Below are 17,917 nucleotides of genomic sequence, written 5' to 3' on the forward strand. Positions count from 1 at the left end.
GTGGCAAAGATGGTTATGTGACAAAATAAGTCGCTGTGCTTTTGTTCATGTTGGAAAGATTTTATTTCAATTAAGCGTACATGTGTATGTATGTACACACGAGGGCAGGGGCCTATGGAGGCCAATAGAAGGTGTCAGATGCCCTGGGATTAGAGCCATGGGCATTTGTGAGCCTCTAGACATTAAGTGCAGGGAACCAAGCTCATATCCTCTGGAAGGACCAAATGCCCTGGTAACTACTGAACCAGCCCACCTCCACATTAAAAAAAATTGCGGTTGGGGATTTAGCTCAGTGGTAGAGTGCTTTCCTAGCAAGCGCCAGGCCCTGGGTTCGATCCTCAGCTCTGGGAAAAAAAAAATCATTGATGCTTAAGAAGAGGCCTTATTGAACATTTTGCACTTTAAGTTCTTTTTTAAACAGTTATTTAGCTATACATTCATTTTTGGGAGGAGCTGTGGGTGTCATGGCCCATATGTGAACATCAGGGGACAATTTAAAGGCGTTGTCTCTCTCCTCCACTATTTGGGTCTTGGGGACGGGAGCTCAGGTCAGCAGGTCAAGCCATCTCGCCAGCACGATATTTTGCACGTTCAAAGACAGATGATTTAAAGGCAGAAGCAGTCGGCACACGGGTGGTAAGAGCTCGCCCGTGCCCTGCTCAGAGAGTAAGCAGGGCTCAGCACAGGTTCCAAGAAACCAAACTCTATTTGTATAGCTAACGACAGAACTGAGGTTGCTTAGTTTCCCCTATCACGACGACATGCTCAGGTGTGTCCCTCGGGGACCTGAGAATCAGCCAGGGTGCAGAGAGTGTGAGGGAATCCCAGCATGCCTAAGGCTTGTTCTCTCTGTTCAGTCAGGTCCTGTGAGCACGGTTCCGCCAGCTGCAGAGACAGAGGTTCTGTCAGTGTGTTGCCATGGCACCAGGATATGTTTCCACAACACAGCCTTCCCACATGCTCAGAGCCAGTTTGGAAGGTTTGCGCTGCCTGACGTTCATGAGGCTGAAGTGAACAGGGGCCTTTGGGAATGGCACTCTGGTCTGTGCGTGTGAAAGTTGAACTCTGGCTTAAGCCGGACATGTACACAGTAGAGGCTCACATCTAAAAGGGGAAGAACTATGCATGTTCCGTCTCTCTAAGAGGCTTTTCTTGTTAAACGACCCCTGCACTCCGGCTGCAGGATGTGTCCGTGAGATCGGACTAGTGTAGGGGGAGCATTGGAAGGCACAGAGCAGCGAACCCATCACTGATGGCCAGGCAAGTGCTAACTTTCATGGTCCAAGATTTTAGAAAATAAATTTTCCCAACTTCCCTATCACAAAGGAATTCAGGAACTCAGCATGAATTTGAGCTGAAGATCGTTTGTGTCTTGGCCTGAGCCAGCCACCCACCATCTGGTCTTTCTTGTGCTGTTGCAAAGAGAGTCCACCCTTTACAGAGCGCTCTGCTTTGCCCAGCATTCCTGTAGGAGCCAAGAGTGCTGCTTTGCCTCCCTCAGAGCCAGAGGAAAGCCTTGGCCAGGGTGGGAAGAACCAAGAGTCACCTGCAGCTGAGGCAGAGCATTCCCAGAACGGGGCCAGGATACTGTGGGGTCCCCATGGCTGCCAATGCCATTACCCTCCCGGTGACACTATCCATTCTCAGGGTGAGAGGATGACCTCTTCTCCATGATGACTTCCTTTTATCTTCATTGATTCTATAGTCTGTTCTAGTTGCTAACATGAAACAGATAGCTAATGTTTTTTGGGATGGGTGTCTTGTGTGTGATTTGTTCTGTTTCAATATTATGCTCAAGCTGGCTCAGAAAAACTTACTGAATAGTTCAAATGGGGGCCTCCCTCCATCCTCCCCTCCCTCCCTCTTTCCCTCCCTCTCTTTCTTCCCTTCTCTCTGTCTGTTTCTTATCTCTCTGCCTCTCTCTGTCTCTCTCTGTATATCTCTCTCCCTCCCTCTCCTTCCCTCCCTCCCTCTCTGTTTCTATCTCTCTGTCTCTGCCTCTCTCTGTTTCTCTCTGTATATCTTTCTCCCTCCCTCTCCTTCCATCCCCCCTCTCTGTTTCTATCTCTCTGTCTCTGCCTCTCTCTGTGTGTCTTTGTCTCTGTCTCTCCCTGTCCCTTCCTCCATCCTTCCCTCCCTCCCTCCCTTCCTCCCACCACATCCTGCCCCTCTCTCTGGTGAGACGAAGTCTTATGTATGCCATGATGGCCCAACTCATTGCATAACCAAGGGTGTCTCTGGGCTTCTGATCTTTCTGTCTTCACTTCCTCAGGAAGTCTTTGGGAAAGAAAGATTCCTAACAGTGAGTGTACACATGTGTGTTGTGTAAGTGCCCAGATGGTGCATGTATACATGTGTGCTCATGTGTATGGAGAGCAGGTCAACCTTGGCTATTTTAGTTACTCAGGAGCCACTGACTTTGTTTTTTGAGTTAGAGTCTCCTAACTGGAACTGGGGTTCACTGGTTTGCCTAAACTTGACAAGAAAGCATCAGGGATCCTCCTGTTTCCGCATTGCAAGCACCGAGCTTGTCTACAAGCATGTATTACCCTGCCTGCCTAAAATTTTATGTAGGTACAGGGATTAAAATCAGGACCTTCTGCTTATATCGTTAGCACTTTACCAATTGAGATGTCTTCCCAGTCCCAGAAAGATGGATTCTTAGGAAAAAAAATTCAAGCTTGGTCCTTTTTGGTGCTTTTAGAGTTCTATACAGTCTTGATCTCCAGGGGATTGTAAAACATATAAGGCAGAGCTGATAAAGGGCGAAGAGGCTTAGACATGTATTATTAAAAATGTAATTCAAAGATATTAGCAGAGAAGAGTTGACAACTTCTTGGAACCAGGTACTCTCAGATCTGTCTATCCTTTATGGGTGGTTAGAATACAAATGGCCTCCACAGGCTCACATGTTTGGAATGTTCAGTCATCAAGGAGTGGCACTACTTGAGAAGGATTAGAAGATGTGGCCTTGGAGTACAGGTGGCCTTGTTGGGGGTAGTATGTTATTGGAGGGTGGGCTTTGAGGTTTAAAAAGCCCAAGCCAGGCCAGTATCCCTTTCTCTTCCCGTTGCCGGTGGTTCTGGATGTAGAACCTTCAGATACTTTTCCAGCACCTTGTCTGCACCTGTGCTGCCATGTTCCCTGCCATGATAATAATGGGCGAAAACTCTGAAAACCCAAAGAAGTGCTTTCCTTTTAAGAGCTGCTATGGTTATGATGTCTATTCAAAGCATTAGAACACCGACTGAGACAGGAGTTGGGTGTTGGGAGCGGGGTATTGCTGTGGTGATCTTGACCATGCTGTTTGTTGGGGGAATATGGAAGATTTTGGGACTAAAAGTTGGTTGGACACTTTAGGCAGAGCTTACTGGGTCATCCTAATAAAAGCATGGAAGACAGTAATGTGGTGGGTTCTGTGGGATGTGAAGGCCTGACTCAACAGGTTTCAGAGGAGAAGAATTTTAGTCAGTGGCCTAAAGACCATTCTTATGATATTTTGACAAAGATCGTGGCTGCTTTCTGCCTTTGTCAAAAAATCTGCCTGGGGTTAAATTGAAGAATTTTAGTCTAATGGTGTTGGCAGAGGAGATTTCATGACAGCCTAACATTGACTTTGTCATGGGGTTACTACTGGGCAGTCTCACGCAGATCTATGAGGAAAAGGAGCAAGGTGAGCAAGGAAAAATGTAAAAGGTACAGTTTGATGAGAAAAAGATCATCAAAAAGTATAATCAATCTCAGAACAGTGCTCGAGGAGATGAAAAGTTTGAAGAAAAGCTTGATGCTAAATGTAATAAAGGAAGTGTTGGCATAACGGCAAGACCCCACACAGCTAAGCTCCCCACTTGTGGAAAGGGGCTAAGGAACAGCTTAAGACATGAAGGAAACCAGCAGCAGGAAGCTGATGCAGATGTCATTGGAAGACAGGGCCAAGTTCTATGTCCAGCAAACATCAGGACTTAGCAGCTTTGGCCACTTGGATCTACTCTTAGAATCAAAGGTACAAGGGAAGGGTTGTTGAATCTCCCTCTGTAGCTAAGAAAAGCCACTGATTCCAGATGTACGTCAGGAGTGTCCCTGCATGGAACCCCAGAGGGGCCATTGCATGAAGCTGTGAACATGAAGCCAGGATTGCCTTGGACACCCTAAGATGTTGGAGACGCCAGAGCTGTGGGTCACCTGGCAAGGAAAGTTTCAGACTGGGTGTGGAACCAGCCCAAGAGAGAGAAGTGTGTTGCAGTCAACAAAACTGAAAGGAGTTGGAGATCCGAAGAGTACTTTGACATCAGACATGGAGATGCAGAATTTAGTTTTCCCAGCGGATTTTCAGTCTTGCTTTTGGTCCAGCATTTCCACACTACTCTCTCTTTCCTTCCTTTTGGGATGGCAATGTATATTCTGTGCTACTGCATGCTGGTAGTATGTAATCTGTTGTTTGAAATTTTTTTTATTTTACAGTTAAGAGATTGCCTTGAGACTCAGAAGAGACTTTTAATTTTGAACTTTTCAACAGTGGGACTGTGATCGATGATGGGGACTTTCAGAGTTGGGCTGAATGCATTTTGCACTATGGTAGTTTGGCTATAAGCCTATGAGGGTCAGGAAGTAGAATGTGGTGGTTTGAATAAGAATGGCCTCTATAGGTTCATGTATTTGAATCATAAGTCATCCGGGAATGGCACTACTTGACAAGTATTAGGAGATACGGTCTTGTTGAAGTAGACCTCATTGGAGAATGTTTGTCACTAGGAGTTTGTGGTTTCAAACGCCCAAGTCAGCCCTGCAGAACTGCATGTAGAACTCTCAGCCACTTCTTCAGAACCATGTCTGCTTATTTGACACCACGTTCCCAGCCACTATGATAATAGACTAAACCTCTGAAACAATACGCCAGCCCCCAATTAAATGCTTTTATCATAAGAGTTGCCATTGTCGCGGTGCATCCTCACAGCAATAGAACATCGACTAAGACACCTTTCCAACCCCAAACTACAACCTGCACTTTACCACATTCTCCACGTGATTGTAGGCACCTTAGCATTTGAGAGAACCCCAAGCAGCAGTCCTCAGAGGTGGTTACTTGAACAAATCAGAGGCAGACACTTGGCACAGCCCTGCAGAAGAGAGAAAATTCCAGAAGGATTTAGCAATAATTATGTAGTTCTGATACAAAGCATCATTGTAGAAGCTACTGGCTCCCTCACTTGCTAATTCTGGGCAAATCAACAGCCTGATTAGGCCCTGACAAGTCTGCCAACTCTGGGCAATGTGTGGAAGGGCGGCTGAGGAAAAGAAAAGGGAGAGACTGTAATGTTTTCTTATTCGTTCTAAAGCAACTCATATGCATTGTAGAATTTCTAGGCCTTAAGCATCTGTGAAGTATGGAGCTTGACAGCAGAAGTGCTTCCTCCAAGACTGAACTAAGCACACAGAAGCAGGTCAGGCTGCAACCTGGAACCAAACTGGGCCATGGAATCCAGCACTCACTTTCTGTGCAATCTCAAGAAGATTATTTAATTCCACTCTGCCTCGGTTCTCTGAGCTGTGAAGAAGAGGTAACAGCTGAATTGTTACGATGATTCAAGTTGGAATGTGTAAAGTTCTTTTAAACCCTGGTCATGGGTTGACCGTTTTTCTAGTTATTGAATAATTTTTCACATTGAAATCATTGATCTATGTGGTATTTCCAAGCAAGAATGGCAGTGAGGGATTAAGAACTCATTCATCCTTTAGTTCAATGATTAATCAGCTCTACCAGCATCATTTTTGGCTAATCTTTCCACATGTCTAGTAGATTGAATTATGTCACCCCCAAACTATGCTGATCCCTGTTCTGGGGATTTCTGTTGCTCTGACAAAATATCTTGACAAAAAAAAAAAACTTAGGGAAGGAAGAGTTTACTTTGGCTCACAATTCTGTTAGAGTCTATCATCACAGGGAAGTCAAGGCAGCAAGCCTAGACTTAAAACGGCTGGTCACATGACATCCACATCAAGAGCAGAAAAGGAATTTGTGCCCACTGGTTCTCAGCTCACTATTTATACTCTTACACAGTTCAGAACTAAACCTAGGGAATGATGCCTCCTACAGTGGACTAGGTCTTCCTACATGGAGTCATGTAATCAAGACAATCCCCAGAAGATATACCCACAGGCCAATCTCATCTAGACATTCCTGATTGGGAATCTATGATTCTACACTGTGCCAAGTTAACAAGTTGAAAGGAACCATTCTAAAGTCCCAACTTCCAGTATTTTGGATTGTGGCCTTGCTCATAGATTGAGCTAAGCTGAGGTCATACAAGGTTAGAATTTGGCCCTGATCCTGGTCTCTTAAATAAAGGAAAATACAGAGACACAGGGAAGACAGTAGAGGCAGAGACAGAGGCAGGCCAGAGACAGAGGAGTGATTCTGCCACAAGCTACTAAGAACCCGGAACCCCCAGAAACAATCTCTCCTCAATTGATGGAAGCTTGTAAAAACTGACAAGATGCTGTTGATAGTTTATAGATTCCAACCACTGGCAAAACTGAAGGCCGTGTTGCTGGAAAATGAGTCCTCAGTACTCTGGTTTAGGACTTTATAATGACTGTTGGTGAGGGTGACTAGGGAGAGTCAATGCCAAGTTCTATTTCACTGTAATAAACAAACCAGAGTGAAATAACGAATGACAATCCAGGAAGTAGAAGGCCTGGGAGCAGGGCAACGGCAGCACTTTGGGGCTTAGCATGTGACCTCCTCTGTGGGATAAACAGGGATGCACCTCACAGTGGCTAAGCACCAGGAAATATGTTTTTAATTATCACTTAAGACGTAACCTGTCAGAGGTGTTCCTCTCACTTATATGTAATGAGAATTGATTTTGGATTCTATTACCTAGAAAGCTGAGGATAATGGGAAGTTCTGGGTCTTTTCTGAACTCTTTACTCATGACATACCTCCATGCTGACAGTGGGCCACCTCAATAGTCACCAGACATCTGGTCTACCCACATGCAACTTAGGCAGAGGCCCGCTCAACCTGAAAGTAACTTGGTATGAATGAGAGTCCACAAAGCCTCTCATTGCAAAGTGAGGAACCCCCAGGGAAACCTCCTGAGGTGTTGAATTCCCACTGAGGTCCACAAGCTGCTCTTGTCAATCCAGGGGCAAAGTGTCAAAGTGAGGTGTTAGGGGAAGTGTCCAAACAATCAATGCCAAACTAAACTTCTGGTGTGTGTGTGTGTGTGTGTGTGTGTGTGTGTGTGTGTGCGCGCGCGCGCATTCTTATTTGTTTTTGAAGTGCTGGGAAGTAGACATGGGGCTTGAGCACTCTAGGGTAGCCTATCTTTGACCTCTAGTCTGAACTCTTTCAGTTGTATGCTACTGTCTTGTTAAATTGTTGACCTTAAACCTCAGGTCCTCCTGCTTTAGCTTCCTAAGTAGCTAGGATTACAAGTCTGTATTCCTCGACTTGTCTGACATGGTAGGCAGTTCCTGAAGAGGGCAGATGCCATAGGGAAGGGAAACAAGTCTGATGATTCAAGCATGTTCCAAATTCGTGACGACTGCATTATATGAAGATTAGGAGCCAAAAGCTCTGAGTTCAAGTCCTTTGCCAACAAGTTACGTGGTAAGCTTCAGCTTGCTAACTTTTGGGAGTTTCATGTCTTTTTCCAAATGCACATGGGGGGTATTGTACATATGTGTATATGTGTTTTCATGTATGTAGCTATACATGTGTGTGGGTATAAGCATGTGTGTGTCTGAAAGTGTGTGTTTGTGTGTGCTTGGGTGTGTGTGTGTGTGTGTGTGTGTGTGTGTGTGTACTCTAGAGGCTGATTTCAGGTGTCTCCCTCAGTTGTTTATTTTTTAGTTATTATTTTATGTGTATGGGCATTTTGCCTGCATGTTGTGTACATGCATGTGTACATGCATGTGTTGCACACCAAATGTTCAGAGGTCAGATCTCCCACAACTGGAGTTACAAGTGGTTATAAACCACCATCTTCTCTACTTTTTTATAGCATTTAATTTGTTTTTATCGTGTATGTGCATTGAGGTGTGGGATGGTGGCCAGAACAGGATCCCAAACCTCCAAGTTCTTAGTTGGGTGCCTTCTGTGTATGACTGGTCATGTAGAAAGCTCTGGATTGACTGCTTTACGAATTTTAAAGGTCCAGAAAAGAGACCGAGCCACAACAGGCAAGAATAGTCAATCAGGAGCTCTTAACTTCACCCAGGAGAAACAGGGTTTCCTAGATGCATCATTTGCCAGGACAAGGCTGAGACCAATGCAATAGGTAAGAAGGAGCCCCAGGTTAGGCACAAGAAAAGGGGGGTACAGTTCTCCTGGTTATGCTTTTGCTCCTGTCCCCCTCCCTCCCTCTCCAGCTAGAGTGTATCCCATGCTCCTCTTTCTTCTCAACTGATCAGTAGACAAAGGGTCTGCTCAGGCCATTGTCACTGGACTCGAGTTTCTGCTGGTGGTAAGCAGTATCCCTTGGGACAACGTGGGGGAATACAGTATTTACTGTGGAACTGTGTGACAGAGACATATTCATTCCCATCCCCTCAGGGGCACATCTGAACTCTTTCTGGCATATGGCTCAGGTAGTCACACTCTTCACATTCTGCGGAGTAGAAAGATAAGAACGCAGTGAGTTGCCGTCCCGCCCCCACCCCGTGTACTCACAGTGCACACTGTGGGGGCCTCCCACGCCTCAACTTCCCAAGGAGCAAGATCGTGATAATAGAGGCCAAGTTAGCAACAATAACAACTGCCATAATGGTAATGAAGGCCACCCAGGAATGAGTTGATCACTTCTGGGTTATAGCCAAGTCTTTCGGAAACGTACATAGACTATGACCAGAACTCGGATGACCCGCAAACCTTGGATGATGATACATTGTTGTGTTGTACATTTGGCTGCCCTGAATGGAAATTATGTAGGCTGAACACGTACTGACTGGTGGCATCGTTTTTTCCCCTTCAGTACTTGATAGGTATCAGGCTCCCTCCTTTCAGTAGCTTGTTGGATATAATCCACAACCGAGGCACAGTTATCAACATGTCGGCTTTACACCTGAAGATGCTTTCAATGCCTTAGATGACTTGCTCTGGTAGGGATAGGAAGCAGGTTGTTTATTTCTCACTGAAACATTGTTTCCTTCTCTTTTTCTGTGGGTCTCGAGGGACAGGCTCCAGGTTACTTCGATAAAGAGAAAAATCCAGTAATGTTGGTCTATTATGACGCAAATCTCTGTCTCACTTAATTTAGGCTAAGTGTCCTGGGTCTCACCTCCTTTTATGCACTTATTGGACATCAGGAACAGAACCCAGAGACCTGCAAGGCAAGCCACTGCTTTATAATTCCAGGCTGGTCTCTCGCTTCCAAATAATTTGTAGCTGCTTATTGAGTGGATGTATTCCCACTGTCAGGGAAGGTGTTTTGTTTCTTCTAGACTATCAGGAAACAGATCTCTACTGAAAGCTTCCCCCCTCCACTCCCCACGAAAGTACCCAAAAGAGATAAAAATAAATCCCCCCAAAAAGAAATAATCATCCGTATTTTCAAGGCATTTTTTTATAACAATGAATATGTATTGTTTAGCCGTCAGATACAAAGCCCGCTTTGTCGGTAACTGAAAGCAGAAGACTATCAGCCCGATGGCAGCAAAGCAGCATCTCGGAGCACAGTCTCCGATTCCGTTTCTCAGGTTCCCATTTCGGCTGGCACTCTGAGGACGCCAGCACCACTGCTGTGTCTTCCAAACAGGTACAAAGCCCCGTCTCACACACATTATCACTCACTGGTTACACATGGGAACAGAGCCTGGCTGAGTTAGGGCTGGGAATATTAGAATAGAAAGTAGGAGAGATCTGTCCTCTGGCCTTGGGAGTAGCTTTGAAGGTCAAAGTAGCTATGGGTTTCCCTTCCCTACCCACATGGACTTGGAAATCTCCTGGCTTTCAGAGAAGGGAAGAGGGGAGAGGGGGAGGGGAGGGAAGGGAAGAGAACAAAAGGTGAAGGATTAGGAAAACGAAGAGAACGGGAGATAAGCTACAAAATTGGTTGAAACACATATGAATACTACTCCAGGGTGACGATTTTGAATTGTAAGGTGTTTTCTATCCACGGTCAGACATCACTACTTGTGAAGTCAGTCACAGGGTTCTGAGGTTTCTGATGGTCTAAAACGATGGTCCCAGAGACACAGTGTCTTGTTCACCTCGACAACACAGACTAGTGAGAAGTTTTGCCTTCATGAGGTGAGCCAGCCCAGTGGTGATGCCTTCAGACTGTAGCAGGTTAGTGGAAATTTGAGATATAATGGGGGACCTTGACAGCATTCTCACCATGTCAGGAAGCCTGGGGGCAGATGAACCGTGCAGGCAGCCGAGGCACAGTTATCAACATGTTGGCTTTACACCTGAAGATGCTTTCAATGTGTATAAGAGCACATCATTAGGGGAGACAAGCTGCCCTCAGAGGGGCTAGACATTTCTCTTTAGGATCCAAAAGGTTCTGTTAGGATCCTGGTTCTGTAAGTCATTTGGGCATTTCCATTCGGCTCTATCTTTCAAGGAACTTTGTCACATCTTCCTAGAGACTTGAAGAGTCCAGGGGCCTTCTCCCACAGACATCCTGGACAGCTCTTCACCACTGCCAGACCAGGTTAAAAACCTGAGTCACCAACATCCCAGGAATGGACGCAGTTCTTGGTCACATCCTGTCCTCTGATAGGAGGAAAGAGGGTCTGGGTGCTTCTAGCAATGTCTGGTTAGGATTCCTCTGGCTTCAGAAACAGTCCACCTTGCCTAGATGTCTTATCTATCTTTATTCCTGGTCTTGCTTAGCCCCTGGGGTTTTTGATCAGGAAGTGAAAGATTCATAGGATTTTTAACTCATGGTCAAATATACACAGCATAAAGTTTAGCACTTTAACTGTTTTTCTATGCAAATATTGTTTTCTTGTAGTTAAATTCAACCAATAATTAATTTAACATTTGCATGGCTGTTTATAAGTAAGTTCTGTCCACACTTTTTACTGTGGTGCCATCTCTCTTCCGTTCACAAGCTTCTCCTTTTTGTTTCTTTTTCTATATTTTTTTTAAACTGTGGTATTGTGATGGTTAGTCTAACAGCCAACTTAATACAACATAGAGTCACCTGGGAAGAGGGCACCAAAGACTTGTCTAAATTGGGTTGGTGTGTGGATGCGTCTTTAGGGGACTTTCTTAAGTAAGTTGATTGATGTGGAAAGATCCAGCCACCACGGGTCTCAAGGCAAGGGGTCCTATGATGGACAGCAGTGAAGACATTTACCTTATTTATCGTAGCACAAACAGGCAGGTGACCAACGTGCATGAGTTGATTTCTTTCTGCTTTTGACTGAGGATGTACTGGGACCAGCTCTTTGAAGTTCCTGCCTTGATTTCCCCACAATGACAGACCATAACCTAGACTTGGGAACTGAAGTCAAAGCATTCTTTTTTCTGCCCTAAGTAGCTTTTTGTCAGGATATTTTGTCACTGCAACAAAAATATAACCAGAGTAGTTACAAACCACGCAATTTAAAATCGACCATTTTGACCATTTTTAAGTGAGCTTTAGAAGCAGCAAGTGTAATCAACATTGTCATCGAGTGAATTTCTAGAGTGTCTTCGTTATGCAATCCTGATGCTCCATTCATTAAACAACTCCCTGTCCCCTCCCACAAATCCCCAGCAGGCACTGCTTCCGTGGCTCCGTCTCTGTTACTACCCAGAGAACGTTTTCTGTGAATGAAGTCAAGGCAGTATTTGTCTTTCTTCGGCTGGTTCCTTTCAGTTAGCACAATGTCTTTGAGGTTTACCCATGGCGTAGTTCATCAGAACATCCTTCCTTTCTAATGCCCTGCGTATACACCACGCTAACACGTCTATCCATCTGTCAATCTCCCAACTCCTAGTTATTGGAATGGTTCCGCTACGGATGGACAGGCACAGACATGTGGTAGCCGTCGCTCCACACGGAGGCACATTCACAGCAACAAGAATGCAGCGGACTGAGATTAATCACGTGAGTCTGAATTCCATCGTCAGAGATGGCTGCTACAGTGGCATCCAGGCCATGCCAGAGGAAAGTAGGGCACTCACTAGGGTGACTGGCGTCTCACAGGGTTCTTTCTGGTTAGTCTAGGCGAGTTAGGCCGGCAGAACCATCCGTGGAGGGGTTATAATCACAGCCACAAATGACAAAGTCTGCCGTTTTACACGGAGGTCTTACCTCCAGGCTCATGTTTCCCATGCAGGTCCAATTATGCTACTGGAGCCTGGTGAGGTGGGGCCAGCGAAGTGGTCTTCTGGCAAACGTTCCCCCACCAACCTTGATTCCCCTCACTACTCCTGAAATGCCCCCCTCTTTTCTCCGGGGTGCTAAAGTTTCCGGCTGTATTGGTGGTGGGGGGAGTAAAATGCTTCTGGGTTTATCGGAGTTCATCAGACTGTCGAACAGCAGGCGCCGGGCTGCCAGCATCCCCTCGACTTGAATTTCATCCCGTTTTCTCTGATTAACACCTCCCAGACCTCCCTTTCTGCCTCCGCATAATAAACTCCATTCTTCACCAGCAGGCTGGGTGAGTACAGCAGCCTGGGATTGCTACCTTGTGGGGATAGGAATTGGCTCGACTTAACCTGCCGAGTTTTTTCTTGCCTCCCCTCCCCACCCCCAGGTCATTTAGCTGTAATCCTAGTAGACCCCAGCCAAAGAGGGGCACCGCGGCGCTTGCCTCTGGGAAGAATTAACCTCCCAGGGCCAGGCGCTGTTAGCTCAGCTCTGCTTTGCACTGGCTGTGTGGCCAGCGGTGGCTCACTAGGTGCAGCCTGCAGCTTGACCTAGAAATAGTAGACTTGCCTCCCCTGACCTCACAAGAAGCTCTTTGGAGCCGAGGTGGCCTGAATGCTAAAGTGCAGTGGAGGAAGGGCGATGTGTAGGTTAAAAGAAAAAACAATAACCCAAAACAATCATAGGCTTTATGCTAGAGGAGGTGTTCCCTGAGAGGAATGGGTAGTTAGGAGTACGGAGAGGTAGGGAGGGTCATCTGAGGACCTACGCCAGATAGATTAGGCTTCAGACAGGACAGGGATACAAGTCTGAGATGGCGTCTGGTTGTCCCCAGAATGTAGCAGCTAAGAGCCGCGTGCTGTGGGGAGCTTCATTAGGATGCCCAATGCTAAGACATCCTGCACCCGGAGGCCAACTTACTATTGTCTGTATTTCAAGTCCCTTGACTTCAAGCCTCCCGTTGTGTGAGGTGCATGAATAGGCAGGGCGCACAGTGTGTGTGCTTGTCTGTGTGCTTGTGTGAGGACAAGCACGTGTCTTTCTTAAGCGCCCTCCACTGCGTAGATTAGGTCAGTGTCTCACTAATTCAGCTAACCTAGCTGGCTAGCTCACCCTTGTGTCACCTCCACGGTGCTGGACTGACAGTCATACCTGCCTGGTATTTACGTTGTATCTGGGACCCTAAACTGATCCTCATTCTGGAGAGCCCCATGCTTTATCGGCTGAGCTCTCTGACTATCTCTCCAGCCCTGAGCCACACACTTTCTTTTTATTTTATTTTATTTTATTTTATTTTATTTTATTTTATTTTATTTTGAGACAGGGTCTCTCTATGTTGTCCTGGCTGTCCGGACTATATAGAGTAGTATATGCAACAGTTTGGCCTTAGACCTCACAAAGATCCTCCTGCCTTCTTAGACCTTTCAACAGCCTTTCTCATTCCTTCCCCTCCAGCTATTGGGGACGTGACTCATTTGCATAGGACCCCACCCCACACCTATATGCAACTCCTTCCTTTCACACTGCAAAACCTCCTGGAGACTTCCTTACCTCTCCTGCAAAAACTAGGGCATGGCTCATCCCGAGACACAGCTGCAGAGGGGCTGACAGCAAGAAAGGAAGCTGTCCCTGCTTCTTCTTCTCAGCCTGATGCCCTCTCTGCCAGGCGCTGCCCAGGATTCTCATTAATCATGTCAATAGCTGCATTGTCTATGCTCCCCACAGGAAGACAAGTGACATTTCCAAAGCCACTCAATATGCATATGAATCTGTCTCCCTATTTCTGCCCAGCTAGCTCTCCCTTCACTCTCTGCTCTCCGCTCTCCGCAATGGCCCCCTTCCCAGATCCTGGGGGTGTTTCCATGTCCCTCCTTCTCACAATGATTTACTCCCAAAATCTGCAGTGAAAGGCAGCGTCTTAGGATGGTGTGCCTGAGGAAAAGCGAGAACGATGAACTTCCCGCAGTTCTGAGGGAGCTGGTATCCGGATCTCCTGGGGCCTAAGGAATTAAGTTGAGAAAATGTCGCTCAGCCACGGGTCCAGCAGAAAAGCCAGGTTGAGGCTTTGCTCTCTCCCTGGGCTCCACATTGCTGGCCCTTTCTAGACACTCCTTTTTCATCCATAGCAAACACTTGGAGGATGATGGTCACCCCAATGACTCCTTGTGCTGTTTACCCATCAGACCTCACGGCATGCTACACCAGACCGCTGGCAAAACCAAAGGCAACAAGGGATTGGCGACTGGCTCTGAGCACATGAACACCTACCTCCTGCCACCTTCCGTATTCTTCCAGCCTTGTTATGTGTCCGAAATGGACAGGCAGCAGCTCGGTGCCCTAGGTCTGAAGACCTGGGAAGGCCACAGGTGAAGTCCTCCATTCTTCTTAATTTGCCCTGAAAAAGAGAGGCACACAGCAGTTCAGGCCAAGAAACGGCCTGAAACAAGGGCAGGTTTTCATTCTCTCTGCAATTTCTCTTCTTCCAAGCAATTTATTCCCCCCTTTTTATGGTGTTTCATGAAGAATCTGTAAATTCCTGGGTGTTGCCCATCCCCCTAAACCAGTTCAGTAAGATCTAGATCAGCAGTTGTCAACTTCTGGGTGGAGACCCCTTTGGTAACCTCTACCTCCAAAAATATTCATATTACTCTTCATAATAGTAGCAAAATCACACTTAGGAAGTAGCAATGATTCCAATTTTATGGTTAGGGGTCAGTACAACTTAGGAAATTCTATTAAATGGTCGCAGCATTAGGAAGGTTCTAGATGAAATAGCACTTTTTCTTTGCCTCCCTTCCTTAACCTCTTATTTGACCCCCTATTTCTTTGAAGCTATGTAAATCCGACTGCTGTCTGTTACCCTAACTAATTAAGTTTATCTCTGGGCTGCACAGAAAGACCAGCTTACACTCGCCTTTTACTCTGTACTCCTGCCATTCCTTTTGAATGTGTGATGAGGAAACATGTCTGTTTTGATGAAATTGCTGGGCTGGGCTAAGTTGCTTGAACAGGCTAGAAGGCTAATGTCATTGGACAATGTACATGCTTTTGGGTTATGTTTCCTTCAACAGCATAGCTTTCATTGAGCCATACCATGGTGTCCCAGTTAGGCAGACGAAGACTCCAAAGAAGTAATGGCTTACAGATTCTAGAGCATTCAGCTTCTAGAATATATCACTTGTGTGTATGTGTGTGTGTATGTGTGGGTGTGTGTATGCATACATGTGTAGAGGTTAGAGGTCAATCTTGGATGCCCTCTCGTCACTCTCCCACCCCTTGATCTTGGGAGACAAGGTCTCGCTTTCACCTGCAGCTTGCTCCCTGTGCTCATCTTTTTAAAGTCGACTCTGGGGATTGAACTCAGGTCTTCATACTTGCTTGCCAAACACCAACTAAGCCACCTCCCTGACCTGACCTCTCACTTTTGAGCTGAGTCTTGAGCTGGTTTTGGACAGGTTCATTTTTCCTGTAGCTTTCTTTTTTTTTTTCTGGAGCTGGGGACCGAACCCAGGGCCTTGTGTTTGCTAGGCAAGCGCTCTACCACTGAGCTAAATCCCCAACCCCTATATTTAATCCTCCTGTAGCTTTCTATATGAACCTACAGACTATTTTTGAGCATTCATTCATTCATTCATTCATTGGCATTTTCAGAGCTCATCTTAGCTTAATGCCTGAGATCTCACAGGAACGAGGGCAGACTTCCAGTTAGAAACCTTCACAGGATGAACAGGTAGAAGTCTGCCATTCCGCCCTTCAATTACACTAAACTATTTTGAATACTGTTGAGTTTGGAAGCCTGAAATAAAATTTACTTTAAAAGTCAAATCGAAATGTATTTACGATGAATTTTACACTCACAGCTTGATGAAGTTACTCTTGTGGTCACGTCAATGAGTTTATCGAGTATGGTGTTCAACTTATATAATCAGAAATTCCCAGGAAGTTGTTGGACACTGGGTCTCAGGCAAACACAGCTGTCGTTTGGGGGAAACACGATGATCGGGGAGAGGAGCTGGAGGAGGGAGAGCCAGCCAAAACTAGCGCTGTGGGAAAAGCCTCAAGGAAATCTGATATCTGGTAAACAAATTGAAAGATAAACTTTTCAAAAATTAAAAAAATAATAAGATAATACCATAAGTTGAGAACTCAGCTCCCTATGAGATGTACCCAGCTCATGAATATGCATGTCTACCTTTATTGCAACACGAAAAACAGCAAAGGACAAACGCTGGGGTATTTCCTTCCTCTTGGTTCAGGTTCCTAGGTCCAAGGTCCCATGCAATTACAGACACTTTGAAGAAGGAAAGTTCGCTTTACTTCCTGAGTTTGAGATGAAGTCAGGATAACCTCTGGGAAGTGATGTCTGAAGTCCACCCTGCAGAGGCGAATTCCGTAGCCATCTATGCAGAGACTAAGAGTGGACACTGAGGGGAGCGGGTATGTGGCTAGGAGGAGCCCCAGGGCAAGTGAGGAGCCAGTAGAAAGAAAGAAATCCATCAGAGGAGACTAGGAAAGATTTAAGAAATACTGGTATAAAATAAGGGACCCTGTATCACTGAGAAAAACGAGAGGTCCTAAATCCTGCTGAGAAGCCAGGCGAGCTACACCACAGCTGGAGTTGGATACGGGAACGAACTGTGGTCTCAGAGACTTGGATCTATTGAGTGTCTCAAACAACGTGCTGGGAGGTGGGGAAGGAGGATTCAAGTGCAGCCCCCAGAGCCATTCTGATGCTGAGGTAAAAGGAAGGAGACAAGTATCAGGGACCAGAGTCTCTGGTGAGCATAAGATTTCATGGTAGGTATGTGGATCTTCGATTGCAAAATCTGAAACCTCAGAGCACCAGTACGGAAGATCCAGCAAATGTTTTAGACTCTGAAAAAGCTCTGAAATCTGAGCCGTGTACGAGAGGTGATCCACCTGTGTTGGAATCAAGGGACAGCGCTTGGTACGGTGCACCAGTCTAGAGGGAGAAACTGAGTCAATCCCTCAAAGGAAGTGAGGGAGGGACCTGAGAGAAAGGCAGACAGTCACACTTGGAAGCGGGAGGGTTGAGGCCAAATACAGGAAACTCAAACAAGGGGAGCTTCTTCTTCAGTTTCCTCAGAGAAACCAACGTAGTGTTGTAGAGTGACAACCCTACAGCCATCAGCAACCTTTAAGACTGATATACTAAAGGAAATTGGACAGGAGCCTCATTGTCAGAATAAAGTTGTCAATGTCAGAATAGATTATCGTAGACGATTGTGACATCTCAGTGTTCTCTGAATCCCAGGAACAGCAGACGGTGTGATGTGGGCACGAATTGTGATCTGTCCCGCACAGGGTCAGAGAACCCAGGACTCCACTAACTGGTCTCCATCACGTGGCTTCCCAGAAGCCACCAGATAAATCGCCCGGCTGCAAACGGAGTGCAGTAAGATTGTTGCGTCTGGATTATGCCCTGATAGTCTAACACCATGGAAAGCATACCTTGCCTGGCGTCAGTATATGCCACTCTTCCTTGAAACGCAACTGTCTGCTCCTTGGGCCAGTTTCCTGACAGGCCCCTTGTCCTTCTCTTCTAGTCGCCCCTCCTCTGTGCTCAGACAGCAGCCTCCAGCAAA

General features: G+C 46.1%; 1 long non-coding RNA gene across 1 annotated transcript; it reads right to left on the reverse strand.

Moving 5' to 3' along the window:
• Window positions 1-46: 46 nt before the first annotated feature.
• Window positions 47-17,714, reverse strand: LOC134482737 (uncharacterized). The gene is made up of 5 exons (XR_015641830.1): window positions 16,170-17,714; window positions 14,580-14,706; window positions 14,191-14,311; window positions 5,037-5,117; window positions 47-885 (listed from the first exon to the last, which is right to left on the reverse strand). It is a non-coding gene; the product is annotated as an uncharacterized LOC134482737 (long non-coding RNA).
• Between the last annotated feature and the right edge of the window lie 203 nt (window positions 17,715-17,917).

Source organism: Rattus norvegicus, chromosome 17, assembly GCF_021556685.1.
Source record: "Rattus norvegicus strain SHRSP/BbbUtx chromosome 17, alternate assembly SHRSP_T2T, whole genome shotgun sequence".
Lineage (NCBI taxonomy): Eukaryota > Metazoa > Chordata > Mammalia > Rodentia > Muridae > Rattus > Rattus norvegicus.